We start from the raw sequence: 15025 nt of genomic DNA, 5'->3' as shown, positions 1-15025 counted from the left end.
TTTTCGCTTTTTTCTCTTTCTTCGCGTGGGATTGAGGGGTGGCAGCGGAACCGGTGGTGACCGATGATGCTGTTTGATTTTCGACGTCGGCCATCTTTCACGTTAAAACGTTAAAAGTTAATAATAATTATTGAAAAAACACTTGCTCACACACGTACACTTCGAGCACCTCGTGAACGAGAATTGAACAAAAAAATTTTCTAAGTCTTTATAAAATAGTCGCCACTGCGGACGGAAGACTGAACGCGCACCGCGTCCGCCGTCGAAGAAATTGCAGGCCTCGGAATCGTTGCCCGCGTGATGGCATCGTCCTCTTTCCTCGATCACCATCGCCACCGTGTGATCAAGCTGGCCGAACTCGGTTTCCGAAGTTTCCCTGGAGATAGCGAAGTTCGTCTCGGAACGTCGGTGGGTTTCGAATCAGGTACACGCCCCTCCAACCACCAGCCCTAAATCCGGGTCGTCACGGTTTCGATTCGGGACCGACGGTTTACGTCGGCGGTGCGGGGTAGACGCGTCGATTCCGGGAATCCATATTTCGTTCGCCGAAATATTGGTCCATCTCTTCCCGGAATACCGCGCCACCTTCTCGATTTTACGACATCTTCGCGTCGCCAAACGCTTCCGAAACGGTCGAAGCACAGAAAGGACCTGGTGTTCGAACCGAGGCAATTCCGACAACAGGATGCCGCGAACCGCCTCTCCGACGTTCAGGTCGATCGTTTTCGGCGGAAGTTGAAACGGGACGAGTCGACGACGGGTCCCGTTGCCGTCCGGACCCTTCGGGACGGCCGAAAGTCCGTCGAGAGGATCATCCGAAAGGAGACGGTCTTCATCGTCCGACCGATGCCGCACCTACGAGTTTTCCGATATTTTCTTCGACGGATCTTCAGGTTTTCTTCCTTTCTTCCGTCTTTCTCTCTTCGTAATTTCGTGTCCGACCTGCGTCGTCCGAAGTCGGGGTGAAGATCGAAGAAAAAACGCCAAAAATAACAACTCGTCAGCCACGCACACCGCGTTCGAATGTCTAACGGTCCAACTTGGATTTTCGAAGATCGCCGAATCCGAGGGACGATAAATAATAATAATAATAATAATAATGGTAATAAATAATAATGTTAATAATAATAATAATGATATGATGATTATAACGATAATTATTATAGATAGGTAAATAGAAACACAGGTCTCCTCTCGAAAATCGGAACTTCCTGATATTACTTACATATTTCGGTCGATCCAAATGTGGGAATCTCGTCGTCGTCGGAGCAAGCAGCGCGGTAGGTGGGGTGAAATTCTGGATTTTCCACCGCCGCCGGCGGTCGAAAAATGTGCGACGCGGGAGATCGCCAGTCCGTCTAGTAGTCTCTCTTGTCGTTAGAGCGTGACGTGGTGGTTGTTGTGGGATTTCCCGTTAGTTCGGTCCGACGTCGGTCGTCAGAGGGTAAGTGCATACGGAAACGAAACGCATCGCGTTTTGATGTTCATATTCGTGCATCGGAATGTTAAAAGCAATATATTTTACACCAACGATCACACCTAAACACCACGGCAACGGCCATACCACGTTGAAAAGCACCGGTTCTCGTCCGATCACCGAAGTTAAGCAACGTCGGGCGCGGTCAGTACTTGGATGGGTGACCGCTTGGGAACACCGCGTGCCGTTGCCCCCCAACACTTTTTGTTTTTTTTTGAAATCCATAGCAACCACCGAACCGATTTGTTTTTCGTGCAGGTATTCGGAAACATGCACAGACCCGTATAATGTAGATTCATAGCTTTAAGTACTAGATAATTAAGAAAACAATTTTTTTTGTCGATTAATTGTAAACAATTGCAGAATAAAAACTCGTCAAACGGTAAAGGTTGTCGTTCGATCACCGAAGGTAAGCCACGCGGGCAGCGGTCAGCACTTGGACGGGTGACCGGTTCATTATATTCCTTCCGTGAGTTTAACAAAGATAACATATGCAAATGTCGTAAGTGCGACGAGGAAGACGGCGATCTTTTAATGTAAAAAAAATATATATTAGGTTACGCGTACATGCCACTTTGACTGCTGCTTTATTTTTTTGGTTTTTAAATAATTAGAGATCTGAATTCAACATATCAGTTCTATGTTATAATGGACAGACAATGTTGTATTCTTGGCCCCTAACACGTTAAGACCAACATAAAAACTAGAATAACTTACCATTCGTTAAACGTTAAACAATTTCGAACCACGTTTTTTTGAGCTCGAACAAACTCATAACACAACACTCATTTATTAGTCACTGGACCATTGTAAAACGAGAAGAGAGAAAAACCATGCGAAACTATTTTTAAAACGAAGAGAATAAAGGTTTTAAATGGTAGGGCTGTATGACAGACTTGTCAATTATCGTGGGGGGTACGGCTGAGATTTATGACGAAATCGAGCGGCGCCGGCGGTCGGTCACTTTCACGAAAGAGGTCTAAACACGGGTCGTTTACGATACCCTCTGGTTACTAGAAAAGTTCTAGACAGATGTTTGTCGGCTTTTCGAGGTATTTATTTGTGAGTCCAAAGACTCAATGGAGTAATATCGGACTGAAATTCCAAGATTTTGCTGTGTAATCCAAAAAACTATGTTCCTCGTAACATTTAACGATGTGTTAATTCAACTATTATTTTAATTTTTCGTATACGTATTTATACTAAAAAGTACAGCGCTTCCAACAGTGAATTGTGAATTGAAAATGTTTCAAAGAAAGATCGATAGTTTTGAAAAAAATTACATATTAATAAATTTAGATAGATTTAGAAGTATACATTGCACTTACTTTTCAAAATTATTGTACTTCTGATTTGGTTGAAATAACATAATATGTAGCAGTCATAGTCTTGTGTACATTGCAGTCGCGGCTGGTGTTGGGTAAAACCTTTATTTTTTAGGGGGTCATTACCCAAATGACCTCATGGACCAGCCGTTCCTGTTAGGTTTTATATATCAAATTGATTCGTCTGTCTTTTTCATCATGCCTTCGAAAAGCGAGCTCCTGTTTCGCCAAAGTAACTGTGACGTCAATTAAATACGATAATAAAATTCGGTTTTTCCGAACTTATTGTGAGTGAGAGCAGTGAGAGCATCTTCTTTTCGTATCCCACCTCCACCCGGCGGCAGTAGTGCAGTGCTTATCAACATAATTACCGGCGTCTCGCCTCCACATTTTGACTTTTTTGTGTTTTATGTGTTCTCTAAGTCCAAAATTTTTAAATTTTTAAAAAGAGATTGCGGTACTATTCCTGTTGCTGAAATTATAATAATATATTTATTAATTTTTGTATTATATGTCTGTGTTATATTGTGTGAATTTGGAACAGCTATATCTAAAAGATATGCTTGCTTTTGTTGTTTATTTAAAATAATAATGTCTGGTCTGTTATGCTGAATGTGAATGTCAGTTAAAACTGTGCGATCAAAATATAATTTGTAATTGTCATTTTCTAAACAACTTTCTGGTTTATAAATGTAATGTGGTTGTGTATCCTTTAATAAATTGAATTTAACTGCTAAATTCATGTGTATAATTTTTGCGAATATATCATGACGTTTTTTATATTCGCTGTGAGCCAAAACGGTGCAAGATCTTGTATTGCAAATATAAAACCCTCAGCTCTTTAAAATATCTCCCATGTAAAGACTTTTGTTTTATATTTGCTATAGTGTCATATCACGAGCTCTATTGAGAAAATAATTTTTTAGTGAAGCAATTTGATTGTGTTGTAGAATTTCTAGATTTGAAAAACCCCTACCACCATTTTCGCGTGGTAAATTAAATCTTTCAACAGCAGATTTGGGGTGATGTTTACAAAATTTTGTAAAGAGAACTCTAGTTTGAATATTTATATTCTTTAAATTAGTTTTGGACCATTTTATAACACCAAAAGAATAGATTTAATTTGATTTGATTGATTAATACCTAAATATTTATAAAATTCTCCTTTATTTAAATTTTTAATGATTTCTCCTTCTTTAGTTATATATTCTAAATTTTCGTAATGACCACGACATATTGATTGATTTTCAGTTATTGTTAAGTTTTATGTCATCCATATAAAGAAGGTGATTTAATTTAATATTAATTTTATAAATTTTAAGAATTTTAATTAACCATGAATGTGGTACTGAATCATAGGCTTTTTTGTAGTCTATGAATTGTTGTTGCATTATTTTCCAAACGTTTGAGACTTAAAATATTCGTCAAATGTTCTTCTTTTTTTAAATCAGAATACCCCTGACAAATCCGAACATTTTGTTTTGCGGTAGATAAAAGTAAACATGGGCCAAGACAGAATATTAATATTCGGTGTGGAATTTTCCTGCGTTCTTGTTCATTTCTATCGAAGTGCTCACGAAAAGTTGTGAATATCAACACTTTGTAATTGTCGTAGTGAAAAATAAAAAAGATAGCTATGGGGCACAACTTATTTCGCACTTCATTAGAAAAGTAACAGTATTAAAATAAAAAAAATATTTTTCTAAATTTCGAACGTTAGGTCTATCCTGACCAGCCGCCAATTAGTGGTATTATTTTATTTTTTGCTGTTTTCCACAATAGTTATTTTTATATTAAATCATTGATTCAAAAAATTGAAATTAAAAATTCAAATTTTTGAAGGAACTCTGAAGTTTCAATGCAGTGACCATGTTGCTAGGTAACTAATAAAAAACAGTGCGTGAAATGAAAAACAGAAATAGTCGTATGCGTTTTGTATGGTTTCTATGGTTTCGATCTTACTAACAATGCAATGAAAATGACCCACTTCAGGCACAGATAACTATGCGTGAATTTCAATTTTTTGAATCAATTATATAAAAACAAAATTGATTTGGCGGCCGCTACACAAAAGTGGTGGGAGGCGAGAACCTGTTTCCGCCGGTCAATTTTAAAATTAATAAATTTTCCCTGGATACGTATTCGACTTATCCGGTACGAGTTATTTTTAAATTAACTTAATGGCCCGTTGCTCTTGTTCTTTTTACATTGAATATGCGATGTTTTGGCATCGTTAGCAATAGTACAATACTCACGCATTTTTAATCTAAAATTAACAAAACTTGAATGGATCGGGATTATCACACTTCTGAATTGAAGTTTTCATTCGTTTAAAATATAATTGATAGTAATACGTAATGCGGATTGCCTAAACGTTGCTTCCATCACGTCAACATCACACATTCACGTTCGCCCGTAGAAATGGCGTGATGCACACGAAATCGATCCAAAAAGGCTCATAATATTTGTGTCACGCGAATCTACGTCGAAAACTAGAAAAAAAAAAAATTCAATTCGAATTTCAATAATCGAAACGATGCGTCGTCGATACTAAACGTAGGTAGTAACTAAAGTGTGATCGGGTGTGATAAAAGTGTCCGTCAATAATCATCATCCGACAATCATTTAATAGACGAACGCTAATTTTTGGCACTCACTCGGACGACAGAACCAGTCCAGACGGAAACCGGGGCGCGGGGTGGGTGGGTGGTTGTATGTCCGTGAATCTGTCCGGCGCGCGTCAACATTTCAGTTATCGTCGCGAGAGTTAAAACGAAAGGTGGTTAGTGTGAAAGTGACGTTTTTTCGTGGAGACACGTTACGAAGGGTGAGTACCTAATATAATATAAAACCAACCGAAAACCCACAATAGTGCCCCGGTTTATTATCGTGAATAGGTGTTTGGTAAATATTTTCTGTATTCCAACTAGCAAGTCTTTTATCAAAAAACTCCGGCAACATGGCTATTGTGGTATTGTTGATACCACCTAACTGAAGAACTTAGTTAATAACTAAGTCGACGATTTTATCGGGAAATTGAACGGAGAAACAAAAATAGCTCTTAGCGACAGTTGCCTGAAGTCGCAAATAACGGCGATTGACGAAATCACGTTTTTTTTATTTTAATTCCAATGAACAATACACAGGGTCACAATTATCTGTTATGTATTCTATAATGTTTTGCAAAGTAAATAATGTGAGTTGTCATGCGTAATATTAATTAGCTAAGTAATTTTTGCAAGTATTTTATGTCAGATATGCAATGTATAATAACGTAATGTTGCAAAGTATTTTAATTTTTATGCTAGGTAGAGATAATAACTCGACAATAACTCTTCTCTAATGAAAAAAAAAATAGAAAATGATTTAGGAACATAAAAAATCTCATTAAAACAGGAACAATTGAAATTAAAATAAACATAACATTCTGTACTAAAGTACAGTTTTGTTCACTCCTTTTTTCAAAGTCTTCTGTCCTCTCATTTGCACATACTGCTATTCCAAAACAGTGAAATTGTCTGTTTCAGGGAATCCTTAACGTTCCTTGCTAATGTCAACAACGTTTTCGATGAAACAAAGAGTCGGAAAAATGTCGGCTCATTGTATTCAATAACATACGCGACTACAAAACCATCTGTATCATTTGTAGGAATCGCGGTTTTTTCGATGAGAATTCGTTCTAATTTTTTCTTTCTTAAAAAAGCTAAGTAATTTTAATTTCACTAAAGATGAACATTTAGGCTATATGCTGGGTAATGCAAATCCATCAACCATCAACTAGGTTGTTCAGCAGATGTACGATTGTTTATTTGATTTCTTCTTCCGAAGAGTTGTATTCTGGCAAAATAGAAATTTATTCATAACATAACCTCAATCAACTAAATTATTTCGAATACAATAACCACATAACTACAAGTTGGATAGGCATGGGTGCAAAATACCGATAATGCATGAAACCTAATAATAATAATAATGACATAATAAAAGTTAATTAAAAATCGCTGTTTCACGTCTTTTTCTTTTTTGTTCGAGAGTTTTTGTGGTTCTGAAAAGAACCGTTTATAAATGTGTCGAAAACGAAAAACATCTATTTCGAACTGGTGTACTTGGTGACGGCTTTGGTACCTTCGGAGACGGCGTGCTTGGCCAACTCACCGGGCAACAACAGACGCACGGCAGTTTGAATTTCTCTGCTGGTGATCGTCGAACGTTTGTTGTAGTGTGCCAGACGGGAAGCTTCAGCGGCGATACGTTCGAAGATGTCGTTCACGAAACTGTTCATTATGCTCATAGCCTTACTAGAGATACCGGTGTCGGGATGGACTTGTTTCAACACCTTGTAGATGTAGATGGCATAGCTCTCCTTCCTCCTGCGCTTCTTTTTTTTGTCGCTCTTGGAAATGTTCTTCTGAGCTTTCCCGGCCTTCTTGGCTGCCTTACCACTTGTCTTCGGCGGCATTTTTCAATTCAATTCGATTCAACAAACTCGCGAACTGCTCTGACTCGTGTGCGTGCGTTAACTTTGCACCACCACCTTTCTGATAGGTAGTGTGTTCACCAGAACCCCACCTGAAAACGGGCTCCCACCAATCGTCACGTCCTATTCTCCTATCACGGAGGCTATAAATTCGAAGCACAGCTACCAGCTTTTACAATCGACGAGTCCCGTCCGTCAGTTTTATTACTTCTCGTGGTGTCTAACGAACGAACTTAAAATGTCAGGTCGCGGTAAAGGAGGTAAAGTGAAGGGAAAAGCGAAATCCCGTTCGAGCCGTGCCGGTCTCCAGTTTCCGGTGGGTAGGATACATCGTCTTCTCAGAAAAGGAAATTACGCGGAACGCGTCGGTGCAGGAGCTCCCGTCTATTTGGCCGCCGTCATGGAGTACTTAGCCGCCGAAGTTCTAGAATTGGCAGGAAACGCTGCCCGTGACAACAAGAAGACACGTATTATACCGCGTCATCTGCAGCTGGCCATCAGAAACGACGAGGAATTGAACAAACTCCTGTCCGGAGTTACGATCGCCCAAGGCGGTGTCTTACCCAACATTCAGGCCGTACTTTTACCCAAAAAAACCGAGAAGAAACCTTAAACGAACGATCGATCCATCTCCGTGGCGAAAACTCAAAATATCGGCCCTTCTCAGGGCCACTATAGCTTTTTTTTTTCGTAAAATGACCGATGCATCTTTTCTTTTTGTATTATTATCATTTACGACTGCAATGCCAAAAGGAAAGCAAGGGGTGTTTACGATCTTGGTACATTTATCAGGTAGTCAGTTAGTAATAATTGTCCGTTGTTTCTCGAAAGAACATCATGTTTCTTTTTTTTCCTCTTATTTTTATTTTGTGGTTCTGAAAAGAACCGATTTTGTATTTCGTATTTTATTCTGGTTTTCTCGAACGGTGAAGAGCGCCAGGAAATTAACCTCCGAAACCGTAGAGGGTGCGTCCTTGACGTTTCAAAGCGTAGACGACGTCCATCGCTGTCACGGTTTTACGTTTGGCGTGTTCCGTGTAGGTGACGGCATCTCGGATGACATTTTCCAAGAACACTTTCAGGACTCCGCGAGTTTCTTCGTAGATCAAACCGGAAATACGTTTCACGCCGCCACGACGAGCCAATCTTCTGATAGCGGGTTTCGTGATGCCCTGGATGTTGTCACGCAGGACTTTGCGATGACGCTTCGCTCCTCCTTTTCCCAATCCTTTGCCTCCTTTACCGCGACCGGTCATCTTTTCAGATTATTTCAACTGACACAAAATACCTGCACACCTCGTCCCTAGGAAGTCAACTACCGCAAAATTTCAACTAACGGAGCCTTATATAGATTCAACGGTTCACCATCGACCAATCGACGAAGTCAGCCGTTGACTTTGTTCACGTATAAAAGTACAATTTAATATGGCGGAATTTTTAGTACCCGTTTACCTTTCGACGCGTGCACGTCTAACGATCGTCAGAGTCGATTTTAATAATTGTCAGTTTTGTTTTTCATTCGTTTCATTCGAAATGGCCAGGACCAAGCAGACCGCACGCAAGTCCACCGGAGGAAAAGCCCCCAGGAAACAACTGGCTACCAAAGCGGCCAGGAAAAGCGCTCCCGCCACTGGCGGCGTCAAGAAGCCCCACCGTTACAGACCTGGTACCGTGGCTCTGCGTGAGATCCGTCGTTACCAGAAAAGTACCGAGTTGCTCATCCGCAAGCTTCCCTTTCAACGTTTGGTGAGGGAGATCGCTCAGGATTTCAAAACCGATTTGCGCTTCCAAAGCTCCGCCGTGATAGCCCTCCAGGAAGCGAGCGAAGCTTACTTGGTCGGTCTGTTCGAGGACACGAATTTGTGCGCCATCCACGCCAAACGTGTAACCATCATGCCAAAGGACATCCAACTTGCCAGACGTATTCGGGGTGAACGCGCTTAAATTTTTCCACATCGTGTTTCGGAAGAACAACACGAAACACGAATTTTATAACAAAAAAATCGGTTCTTTTCAGAACCTCAAACTTTACAGGCAAAAAAAAAAATATATCGCCCTTCAACCGGAAATGAATAAAATAAAAATGTCAATAATCGGTCGGTCCTCTCGATTCGGGTTGGGTTGCGGTCGTTCGTAAAATTTTATTGCATCCTGTCATCACCTACCTGCCAGCTGATGCTATCTATTTTATTTGGTTTCGCCGTAAGGATAGTTTTATTTCTTTTTTTCGTCGTAGATTATCGTGTGGCCCTGAAAAGGGCCATTTGTGCGTGCCCCGTTGCCGGTAGTACGATGATGACGTCGGAACGAGGCACAGCCGAACGAACATGAGTCGAGTATCCATCCACGTTTCTCACTTTTTCCTCTTCGGCGAAGCGGCCTTTTTCACCTTGACAGGAATGGCTTTGGCTGTCTTGGGTTTGGGTGCTTTGGGTTTTTTAGTCGGACCAGCCTTGTTAGATTTCTTCGCTTTGGAAGGCGATCGGGGTTTCGGGGCGGCTCTAGTTTTCTTTTCTGCCGAGGAGGCGGCCGATTTCTTGGCTTTCGCTGCGGCGGCGGAGGCAGCGACGGCGCTCTTCTTTTCGGCAGCAGTCTTCTTCGCTTTGGGGGAGGCTTGTTTTTTGGCTGTCTTCGAGGAAGCCTTGTCGGAAGTCGTCGCGACGGCGGTACGTTTGGCGGATGATTTTTTCGTCTTGGATGCGGCGGACGAAGCGGGTTTCCTCTTGTCGGAGGCGGAGGCGACTTTGGCACCACCGGAGGTGGACGAGGCGAGCTTGAACGAACCCGACGCGCCCTTACCTTTCGTCTGAACCAGAGATCCCGACGCCACGGCGCCTTTCAGATATTTCTTGATGAAAGGGGCGACCTTTTCGGCGTCGACTTTGTAATTTGCGGCGACGAACTTCTTGATGGCCTGAAGAGACGATCCTCCGCGTTCCTTGAGTCCCTTGATGGCGTTGTTTACCATCTCGGATGTCGGAGGATGGGACGGTTTCGCCCTGGGATTTTTCGCTTTTTTCTCTTTCTTCGCGTGGGATTGAGGGGTGGCAGCGGAACCGGTGGTGACCGATGATGCTGTTTGATTTTCGACGTCGGCCATCTTTCACGTTAAAACGTTAAAAGTTAATAATAATTATTGAAAAAACACTTGCTCACACACGTACACTTCGAGCACCTCGTGAACGAGAATTGAACAAAAAAATTTTCTAAGTCTTTATAAAATAGTCGCCACTGCGGACGGAAGACTGAACGCGCACCGCGTCCGCCGTCGAAGAAATTGCAGGCCTCGGAATCGTTGCCCGCGTGATGGCATCGTCCTCTTTCCTCGATCACCATCGCCACCGTGTGATCAAGCTGGCCGAACTCGGTTTCCGAAGTTTCCCTGGAGATAGCGAAGTTCGTCTCGGAACGTCGGTGGGTTTCGAATCAGGTACACGCCCCTCCAACCACCAGCCCTAAATCCGGGTCGTCACGGTTTCGATTCGGGACCGACGGTTTACGTCGGCGGTGCGGGGTAGACGCGTCGATTCCGGGAATCCATATTTCGTTCGCCGAAATATTGGTCCATCTCTTCCCGGAATACCGCGCCACCTTCTCGATTTTACGACATCTTCGCGTCGCCAAACGCTTCCGAAACGGTCGAAGCACAGAAAGGACCTGGTGTTCGAACCGAGGCAATTCCGACAACAGGATGCCGCGAACCGCCTCTCCGACGTTCAGGTCGATCGTTTTCGGCGGAAGTTGAAACGGGACGAGTCGACGACGGGTCCCGTTGCCGTCCGGACCCTTCGGGACGGCCGAAAGTCCGTCGAGAGGATCATCCGAAAGGAGACGGTCTTCATCGTCCGACCGATGCCGCACCTACGAGTTTTCCGATATTTTCTTCGACGGATCTTCAGGTTTTCTTCCTTTCTTCCGTCTTTCTCTCTTCGTAATTTCGTGTCCGACCTGCGTCGTCCGAAGTCGGGGTGAAGATCGAAGAAAAAACGCCAAAAATAACAACTCGTCAGCCACGCACACCGCGTTCGAATGTCTAACGGTCCAACTTGGATTTTCGAAGATCGCCGAATCCGAGGGACGATAAATAATAATAATAATAATAATAATGGTAATAAATAATAATGTTAATAATAATAATAATGATATGATGATTATAACGATAATTATTATAGATAGGTAAATAGAAACACAGGTCTCCTCTCGAAAATCGGAACTTCCTGATATTACTTACATATTTCGGTCGATCCAAATGTGGGAATCTCGTCGTCGTCGGAGCAAGCAGCGCGGTAGGTGGGGTGAAATTCTGGATTTTCCACCGCCGCCGGCGGTCGAAAAATGTGCGACGCGGGAGATCGCCAGTCCGTCTAGTAGTCTCTCTTGTCGTTAGAGCGTGACGTGGTGGTTGTTGTGGGATTTCCCGTTAGTTCGGTCCGACGTCGGTCGTCAGAGGGTAAGTGCATACGGAAACGAAACGCATCGCGTTTTGATGTTCATATTCGTGCATCGGAATGTTAAAAGCAATATATTTTACACCAACGATCACACCTAAACACCACGGCAACGGCCATACCACGTTGAAAAGCACCGGTTCTCGTCCGATCACCGAAGTTAAGCAACGTCGGGCGCGGTCAGTACTTGGATGGGTGACCGCTTGGGAACACCGCGTGCCGTTGCCCCCCAACACTTTTTGTTTTTTTTGAAATCCATAGCAACCACCGAACCGATTTGTTTTTCGTGCAGGTATTCGGAAACATGCACAGACCCGTATAATGTAGATTCATAGCTTTAAGTACTAGATAATTAAGAAAACAATTTTTTTTGTCGATTAATTGTAAACAATTGCAGAATAAAAACTCGTCAAACGGTAAAGGTTGTCGTTCGATCACCGAAGGTAAGCCACGCGGGCAGCGGTCAGCACTTGGACGGGTGACCGGTTCATTATATTCCTTCCGTGAGTTTAACAAAGATAACATATGCAAATGTCGTAAGTGCGACGAGGAAGACGGCGATCTTTTAATGTAAAAAAAATATATATTAGGTTACGCGTACATGCCACTTTGACTGCTGCTTTATTTTTTTGGTTTTTAAATAATTAGAGATCTGAATTCAACATATCAGTTCTATGTTATAATGGACAGACAATGTTGTATTCTTGGCCCCTAACACGTTAAGACCAACATAAAAACTAGAATAACTTACCATTCGTTAAACGTTAAACAATTTCGAACCACGTTTTTTTGAGCTCGAACAAACTCATAACACAACACTCATTTATTAGTCACTGGACCATTGTAAAACGAGAAGAGAGAAAAACCATGCGAAACTATTTTTAAAACGAAGAGAATAAAGGTTTTAAATGGTAGGGCTGTATGACAGACTTGTCAATTATCGTGGGGGGTACGGCTGAGATTTATGACGAAATCGAGCGGCGCCGGCGGTCGGTCACTTTCACGAAAGAGGTCTAAACACGGGTCGTTTACGATACCCTCTGGTTACTAGAAAAGTTCTAGACAGATGTTTGTCGGCTTTTCGAGGTATTTATTTGTGAGTCCAAAGACTCAATGGAGTAATATCGGACTGAAATTCCAAGATTTTGCTGTGTAATCCAAAAAACTATGTTCCTCGTAACATTTAACGATGTGTTAATTCAACTATTATTTTAATTTTTCGTATACGTATTTATACTAAAAAGTACAGCGCTTCCAACAGTGAATTGTGAATTGAAAATGTTTCAAAGAAAGATCGATAGTTTTGAAAAAAATTACATATTAATAAATTTAGATAGATTTAGAAGTATACATTGCACTTACTTTTCAAAATTATTGTACTTCTGATTTGGTTGAAATAACATAATATGTAGCAGTCATAGTCTTGTGTACATTGCAGTCGCGGCTGGTGTTGGGTAAAACCTTTATTTTTTAGGGGGTCATTACCCAAATGACCTCATGGACCAGCCGTTCCTGTTAGGTTTTATATATCAAATTGATTCGTCTGTCTTTTTCATCATGCCTTCGAAAAGCGAGCTCCTGTTTCGCCAAAGTAACTGTGACGTCAATTAAATACGATAATAAAATTCGGTTTTTCCGAACTTATTGTGAGTGAGAGCAGTGAGAGCATCTTCTTTTCGTATCCCACCTCCACCCGGCGGCAGTAGTGCAGTGCTTATCAACATAATTACCGGCGTCTCGCCTCCACATTTTGACTTTTTTGTGTTTTATGTGTTCTCTAAGTCCAAAATTTTTAAATTTTTAAAAAGAGATTGCGGTACTATTCCTGTTGCTGAAATTATAATAATATATTTATTAATTTTTGTATTATATGTCTGTGTTATATTGTGTGAATTTGGAACAGCTATATCTAAAAGATATGCTTGCTTTTGTTGTTTATTTAAAATAATAATGTCTGGTCTGTTATGCTGAATGTGAATGTCAGTTAAAACTGTGCGATCAAAATATAATTTGTAATTGTCATTTTCTAAACAACTTTCTGGTTTATAAATGTAATGTGGTTGTGTATCCTTTAATAAATTGAATTTAACTGCTAAATTCATGTGTATAATTTTTGCGAATATATCATGACGTTTTTTATATTCGCTGTGAGCCAAAACGGTGCAAGATCTTGTATTGCAAATATAAAACCCTCAGCTCTTTAAAATATCTCCCATGTAAAGACTTTTGTTTTATATTTGCTATAGTGTCATATCACGAGCTCTATTGAGAAAATAATTTTTTAGTGAAGCAATTTGATTGTGTTGTAGAATTTCTAGATTTGAAAAACCCCTACCACCATTTTCGCGTGGTAAATTAAATCTTTCAACAGCAGATTTGGGGTGATGTTTACAAAATTTTGTAAAGAGAACTCTAGTTTGAATATTTATATTCTTTAAATTAGTTTTGGACCATTTTATAACACCAAAAGAATAGATTTAATTTGATTTGATTGATTAATACCTAAATATTTATAAAATTCTCCTTTATTTAAATTTTTAATGATTTCTCCTTCTTTAGTTATATATTCTAAATTTTCGTAATGACCACGACATATTGATTGATTTTCAGTTATTGTTAAGTTTTATGTCATCCATATAAAGAAGGTGATTTAATTTAATATTAATTTTATAAATTTTAAGAATTTTAATTAACCATGAATGTGGTACTGAATCATAGGCTTTTTTGTAGTCTATGAATTGTTGTTGCATTATTTTCCAAACGTTTGAGACTTAAAATATTCGTCAAATGTTCTTCTTTTTTTAAATCAGAATACCCCTGACAAATCCGAACATTTTGTTTTGCGGTAGATAAAAGTAAACATGGGCCAAGACAGAATATTAATATTCGGTGTGGAATTTTCCTGCGTTCTTGTTCATTTCTATCGAAGTGCTCACGAAAAGTTGTGAATATCAACACTTTGTAATTGTCGTAGTGAAAAATAAAAAAGATAGCTATGGGGCACAACTTATTTCGCACTTCATTAGAAAAGTAACAGTATTAAAATAAAAAAAATATTTTTCTAAATTTCGAACGTTAGGTCTATCCTGACCAGCCGCCAATTAGTGGTATTATTTTATTTTTTGCTGTTTTCCACAATAGTTATTTTTATATTAAATCATTGATTCAAAAAATTGAAATTAAAAATTCAAATTTTTGAAGGAACTCTGAAGTTTCAATGCAGTGACCATGTTGCTAGGTAACTAATAAAAAACAGTGCGTGAAATGAAAAACAGAAATAGTCGTATGCGTTTTGTAT

At 40.3% G+C, this 15025-nt stretch overlaps 2 non-coding genes across 2 annotated transcripts; both read left to right on the top strand.

The window, feature by feature from the left end:
* Positions 1–1550: 1550 nt before the first annotated feature.
* On the top strand, positions 1551–1670 carry LOC138141042 (5S ribosomal RNA). The gene has a single exon (XR_011162941.1). It is a non-coding gene; the product is annotated as a 5S ribosomal RNA (ribosomal RNA).
* Positions 1671–11835: 10165 nt separating this feature from the next.
* Positions 11836–11955, top strand: LOC138141041 (5S ribosomal RNA). Its single transcript, XR_011162940.1, has one exon. It is a non-coding gene; the product is annotated as a 5S ribosomal RNA (ribosomal RNA).
* Positions 11956–15025: the final 3070 nt, after the last annotated feature.

Source organism: Tenebrio molitor, unplaced genomic scaffold, assembly GCF_963966145.1.
Source record: "Tenebrio molitor unplaced genomic scaffold, icTenMoli1.1 SCAFFOLD_835, whole genome shotgun sequence".
Taxonomy (NCBI): domain Eukaryota; kingdom Metazoa; phylum Arthropoda; class Insecta; order Coleoptera; family Tenebrionidae; genus Tenebrio; species Tenebrio molitor.
Note: the sequence above shows the minus strand (reverse complement) of the source record. Positions and strands in the feature narration are given on the sequence as shown.